The 6,267-nt window shown below is 44.9% G+C and overlaps 1 protein-coding gene across 12 annotated transcripts in view; it reads left to right on the top strand.

The window, feature by feature from the left end:
* The first annotated feature begins 130 nt into the window (after positions 1 to 130).
* STAU1 (staufen double-stranded RNA binding protein 1) overlaps positions 131 to 6,267 on the top strand; it is a 30,587-nt gene continuing 24,450 nt past the window's right edge. For 5 of the 12 annotated variants that reach the window (XM_048072504.2, XM_048072502.2, XM_048072498.2 and 2 more), the window contains exons 1-2: positions 132 to 297; positions 5,050 to 5,116. The gene's annotated coding sequence lies outside the window, so the exon portion shown is untranslated. Of the gene's footprint in view, positions 298 to 373; positions 634 to 5,049; positions 5,117 to 6,267 lie in introns of those variants that run through there. The other 7 variants (XM_048072500.2, XM_048072499.2, XM_048072496.2 and 4 more) reach the window with 4 other exon arrangements.

Below are 6,267 nucleotides of genomic sequence, written 5' to 3'. Positions count from 1 at the left end.
GGCACGCCGGGCCTCGTAGTCCCCGAGCCGAACGGCGTTGCCCGCAGCCTATTGGCGGGACCCTCGCGGGGAGGCGTCTCCGGACGGGGGCTCGCCTTCCCCCGATTGGCTGCGCCCCCCTCCGTCCCGCGGGCGGCCGTGCCGTCACTTCCTCCCCGGCCGGAGCTGGCCCCGCTCATTCTCTTTAGTGTTTGCCCTGTGCCCGCCGCCTCCCGCCGCGCCCCCCGCCGCCGGCCCATGGACTGAGCCGCCCGCAGCCCGCGCCCCTCGGCCGGGAGCCGCAGCCCAGGCCGCCAGGTGAGCGCCGCCACCGCCCCCGGCAGCCCCGCGGGGGGCTCGGCCCGGCCTCGGCGCGGGGCTCGGCTCGGTGCCGGCGCCGGGGGGCCGGGGCCGGGGGCTGGGAGCCGCCTGCTGCCGGGGCCGGGGGGTGCCGAGGGGCCTGCGGGCGGCGTGCGGAGCGGGAAGGGCCGGGGGTGTGCGTGCGAGTGTGTGCGCGTGTGGCGCTAACAGAAGCCGAGCGCAAGCCCCCTGCCTGCCCTGGGACGCTGTAAAAGCCTCACCTCCCGCGCTCAGCCGTACCGCCGAGCGCCCCTGCCCGCACCGCCGGAGCGTTGTGGTTTGGCTCCTTGCTCGGTAAGCGCCCGGGGTCTTCCGGACACCTCCCGGGGCCGCGGCTGTCGCCTGGGAAAGGGGGCTCGGACGTGCCCGTGCATCCTCTGAGGCACGCGGCAGTGTGTGCGTTTAGCTCACCACCGAGGCGTTACGTGTCGTTAGGTAACTGGAGGTCTGTCACATCCTGATGGAAGTTTTCAGAGTAGGTGGCCGAGCTCTTTTACTCCGTGTTCCGTTCTCTGGTGTTAGATCAGAATTTCATTCCAAAGCTTCGTAAAGGACACATGCGAGCTACAATTCTTCATTATTGCTTTCAGCAGCCATTCTTTCTTTCCTTGACAATTTCACAATATTTATCGTTAATCACATTTCCACCATCGGTACAAGTCAAAGCATTGGGCATATTGGGGCAAAACTGAAGTATTCATAGGTTGAAGCTAATCTGGGTAATGTAACTGTAATTGTGTGGAGTCAGAGCAGAACTGAAAGCTGCTCTTTGTGTTCCAGAGCTCACTGAAAAACAGCAACTTTATTCTGAGGGCATATGAACTTTCAGAAAAATGTTTTTTAATTGCGTTGTCTGGAATCCTTGCCAGGGGGTTGATTGTTTTATTAAAGTTCCTGAAGATGAAGCAGGAACAATGGAGGAGATCTGTGCATTGATTACCGTGTTAACTGTAATTAGTGGCTGTGGTTTTTTGACCTGTTCGACTTCAGGAGAAAATATATATATATAATTAAATTCTGTGAGATATCTTTTGACAGTAGAAGTGAAATATCTTTTGGCTAGAAGTGAGTGTCTAAGCATTTATTCGTGATTGCCGTTCTACTTTCTGCTTTATTCTTTCGAGTTATGTTTGGACTGACTGGGTTATGTGTACATCTGCTAGTTCCCTCTTTTCCTTTGAATTTTACTTTCAAATTGTAGCTTTTTGTCACCTCTTCTCTAATTAATAATCCGTGTCTTAGCTCCTGAGCTGTTTTGCTTAATATTTAGTGTTTTCTGTCCTTGAAGATTTTTCTTGTCTGTGCTCAGAAAGAACATCATCCTTTTCTTCAGTGAGTGCTGTCTTTGAGGTGTACCATATCCTGCCCAAACGCTATAGAAAAAGATTTGTCTAAGAAGCAGCATTGTTCAGCTAGTGATTTATATTTTGTGTAAATAGCCTCAAGTCTGTAAAATATGTAGGTTTCTTTTATCTTGATTGGCAGCGCATATTTATTTGAATTTCTCAGTTGTAAATAGTTAGGTATTGTTCTTAATACTGTTGCAGAAGTCAAATGCTTTAACATTTTTGCTACATATTACAAAGATACTGGTGATGTGGGGTTTTCAAATCTATGTTAGGAAATGAGCCATCTCAACAAACCTGCTAGAACTTGTAGCAATTTATTCTTCATGCTCCAGAATGAGTGTGCAACAAAAGAAAGAGGCTCAGCCACCGTATTGGAGCTACTTTAAGTTCTTTTAAGAAAAGGGAGGGAGCCTTTCTAACCCCTGTTTTGTCTAGGTAATAAATGCACAGCTATCCCCCTCAGCCTGCGAAGAGCAGGTGAAGGTTTAGGTGTGCTGGCCAGTAGTCGGTCTATCTTGGTGATGTGGCCGTAACTTCTGATTTCTCATGGGCGGATCTGGCTCACCTGTCACGCCTGCTCTACAGGGACAGCTCCTGAGCAGCAGCTGAGCGCTGCTGCGCTGCCTCGCTTTTACCCAATGAGGGTTGGCTGACGTTGGGTGGCAATAGAGATCCGGGCGTGTAAAATGCAGGTGGCAAGGGGCTAGGTAGTAAGTCTTGTGCTGTTCCGCAGTTCGCTTACTTGGTTCAGTTGTGCCTAGGCCCCACCTCAGACCCTTGCATCCTGTTGCAGGGATAGGACTTGACTTTTTGGTTCCCCATCTGTGAAATGGGTAAACGAACGTTCCTGCTTTGTGAACGGTTTGGTATTGATGAGGAAAACCTAAACATCCTTGCTATGCAACTGCAGGGGCAGCAACTGTAAAGATGCAATACATTATTAAACATCTAGTTTCAGAAAAAAAAATGTTTAGTTTAAAACCTCGTTTTTGGTAGGTAAAACTTCCTTGAATGTTGTCTATGACGTGATTTGTAGTCGGTGATCTCAAGAAGTGCTTGAGAAGAAGAAATTGCAAATCTGAGTCTTGACGATTTTATGAGGTATCTGTTCTGTTTCTCATCCTACTCTGTTCCCATTCCACAAAAAGCCCTCCCTCTCTGGTGCCAGTAGTTCATGAACAAATGCAAAGAATGTTTTAATGGGAGGCACGTGCAAGTTTGTAATAGGTAGCATAATGAGAACATAGTCACTTTTGGTCCTCCAAATGTGCACATCTGAGAGATTGGGACATGTTTCCATATTCTGGTCCTGACCATCTGGTTCTGACCATCAATAAAACAAATTTCTTTGAGAATCTGGTCTCTGTTGTGCTTTCAGCTGGCCTGTCAGCAATCAGAGTCCGTGGCAGAACCGGCGTGAGATCTCCCCCATTCTGCCAAACCTGCTGTTTAACTGTGGGGCAGATGCCCTTCAGTGATGGGAGAAGGAAGCGTTCTGTTGCAGTCAGGTAGACAGAGGCATATGCGTAGTCCTGGGAATCCAGGGCTGGAAGGGACTTCCAGAAGCGTGGTAGTCCATCCCTCTGCGGTGGCAGTTATGCCAACCTCATTCTAACTGAACGTTTATCAATCACAGCGTACCAACAGCTAAGCCACCTCTGTCACCCAACGTGGTGCAGTGCATTGCAATCATTACCATCAGAAAGCTTTTTCTCAATGCACTTTCTCGATGCACGTCTCGTTCAGTCCCTGTAAGCATGGAGAACAGGTTATCTTTTCCACCCAAAACCCTTTTATGTACTTGAGGACTGCTGGTTGTCGGGCCCCATTCAGCCATCTCCTCTTCAGCATATAGAAGCCCAAACCTTTAAGGTTTCTTTTACAGGGTGTATGTTTTCTGAAAAAAAAAAATATTCCCACTTTTCTTGCCTTTTTTTTTTTTTATTTCGCTAACTGGGTCCACAACGGGCTCGAAGCCTGTCACCAGTACAGTACAGCTGCAGTGCTCTGGCTGAGGTCTCCCTAACACTGAGCACAGAGAACTCCTCCTACTGTTTTTCAGTTTCTGGATCTCAGGATGATGACTTTTTTCTAAAACAGCCTGTCAGCTTTGGCTTGTTTTAGGTAATGCACTGTTATGTTGGTTGTGACTCCTTTCTCAGTTTGCTGGTGTCACTTGGTGGTTTTTCTGTCCTGTGTCTGATCAGCAGGCAGTGCCTGCCTAGAACTTTGTGTTCGTTCCTGCTGAGGTTGTGTGATTCATTTTAAGCCTGGTTTGACCACCAGGGATGGCAGGAGAAAGTTTAGTTGTCTATATACAACTTGGTTTTGATCCTGCCTGGAATGTTATTCATTTCGTTGTTTTCCAGATGCTTTAATAAATGAAACCTCCAGAAACACTTCTAGAAGAGAAGTCAAACTAATAGGACTGTAATCCTTTTGTCTCCCACCTTCAGTTTCCAGTTAAAAAATAGGCATGGGGTTTGCCTTTTTCAGGCTTCTGTGTCCTCCCGTGTTCTCAGGGACTGCTGATAACTGGTTACAGTTCTAAGATTCACTGTAAGACTTTGAAATGACTGAAGTAAATTCAAGACCATGTTTATTTAACTCCTCTTCTAACCTTAACCAAGGTTGAGATCTTACCCGTTTTGTTGCTGGTAGCAATGTTGTTAGCCATCTGCATGCAGTTGGCTTCAGTCATGGAAAAGGAAGATTAAATGCTTTGTGCTATATTTGTAAGCAAAATAAAATACATTGATTTCTATTTAGAACAGTCCGTGCAAGTGACAGGTTTCATATTTAGTACTGAAATGTTTTTATTCTAAAATGTTTTTAGCTAGATTGATTTTTAGATGTCTGAGGGAAATAACCGTTAGACCAGACGTGTAGGCAGAAGGTAACATTGATAGCCACTTTCTGCTGGTAATAGCTGCTGAAGTTTCTCAGGTTGGTGCCTTGGTTTTGGTGTGTTTTAGTGAATTAAGCTCAAGGTCTAATATCGGTAGCTGATCTTGAGGGCTTTTAGACAGTGAACTTCTGCAACACTGGAAGCCTTACTGCAGAAAAACGAACTGCAAGTAATTCTTAGTCCTGCAAAGCGTGCTGTGAGATTCTACTCTGTGTAAGAAAGCTCACATAAGTTTGAGGCAAGAGTGGTGAAAGACAATTGTGGGATCAGGTTGGAATTCCTGCTTGGGAGGTCATAGCTGTGTTGAGCAGTCCGTCAGTAAGAATTTAATGGTCATACAAATTCCTGTCATCCAAAAGGATGAGGTAAAACTAATACTGTGGTAAGACATTTACTACAGATCTTTTTGTAGCTTTAGGAAGCAAAATGCTAACTCTCTGTTTTTCCTTCTAGGCATTCTCCATCATAAATATCCTATTCAGAACTAAACCCAAATCTTCACTGTCTGGATCTCCTAAAGGTACAGGAAACTTACTTAAAACATTGAAGTTTCTTACCTTTTATTTGCATTATATTGAAGAAACCACAAGTTGTGGTAAAAACTTGATTATCCCCGGGAAGTGTCTGTTTGCTGTTTGACCCTCCAGCTTCTATCTGCAACACCTTTGGCAATTATGGTACAAAACGAAAAAAGCCCCAAGACAACTTGACAATATTGTAGCACAGCACTGTCTCAATAAAATTTAAAATGTTAATAACCGAATTAGCAAAAAGTAAACATGGAAGGGTTGAGCAAGGTACGTGATTATCAAGTTATGCTAAGAGGGTGTGAGTAAAACACTTGTTCCTTCACCTATCTGTCTTTCAATCTCTGTTAGTCTGTAAGTTGCAGCAGCGCCTCCAGTACGGTATAGGGGTCTGTTAATTTGTAGCAGCATTGGTCTTGAGAAGTTTGAAGTAGTTAACCCCAGGTTACATGGAAAAATCAGCTGAAATACTAGCAGCTTTTTGTTTCTCCATCCACTGAGACAGCCTTTATAAATTGTTAGGCTCAACTTTCTAGATTATGGTGTGTTTTTCTTCAAGAGTTATGAGTTTGTAAATCCATTATAGGGTAGAGAGCGTATTACATTGAAAAAGTGTTGTAAACCCTCTCATTATCCACAAACAACATATAATTGAACGTACAATGAGGGGCAGTAGGTTCTTATACACTAGTGAAATATTTCATACAAATCAACAACAGCATGGTACGCTACACAAGTAGCTGAGAAACTATAAACAAAATCCTAGTTTGCTTTGTGAGAATATTCTTGTCAAACAGTAGCAAACAGTTACTTGTCAAAGTAGCAAATAAATGTTTTTAAAAAGAAATCAGAATTGCTGTTTGTATATGCAAACTTGTAATGTGATTGTGTAAATTACCACCTAGTGTCTAAAATTGTCAGAAGTTTACGAAGTGGAATTTTAACAATCCACAAGATGTTTTAACTGCCTCGTGATGAAGGTGAATTTATGAAGCAATAGTTTGGTTCTGCCAAAATTCAGTCTAATGAGCTCTGAAATAGTTCTGAATTGGTGATAACTTGCTGGATGTAAATTCAACTTCTGATCAGGATATAAAAACATGAGGTTGGTATAGGGGTGACTGAGGAAGAAACGTGTCCGTAG

Source organism: Anser cygnoides, chromosome 16 (assembly GCF_040182565.1).
Source record: "Anser cygnoides isolate HZ-2024a breed goose chromosome 16, Taihu_goose_T2T_genome, whole genome shotgun sequence".
In the NCBI taxonomy this organism is placed as follows: domain Eukaryota; kingdom Metazoa; phylum Chordata; class Aves; order Anseriformes; family Anatidae; genus Anser; species Anser cygnoides.
This window is presented reverse-complemented; position numbering and strand designations above follow the sequence as displayed.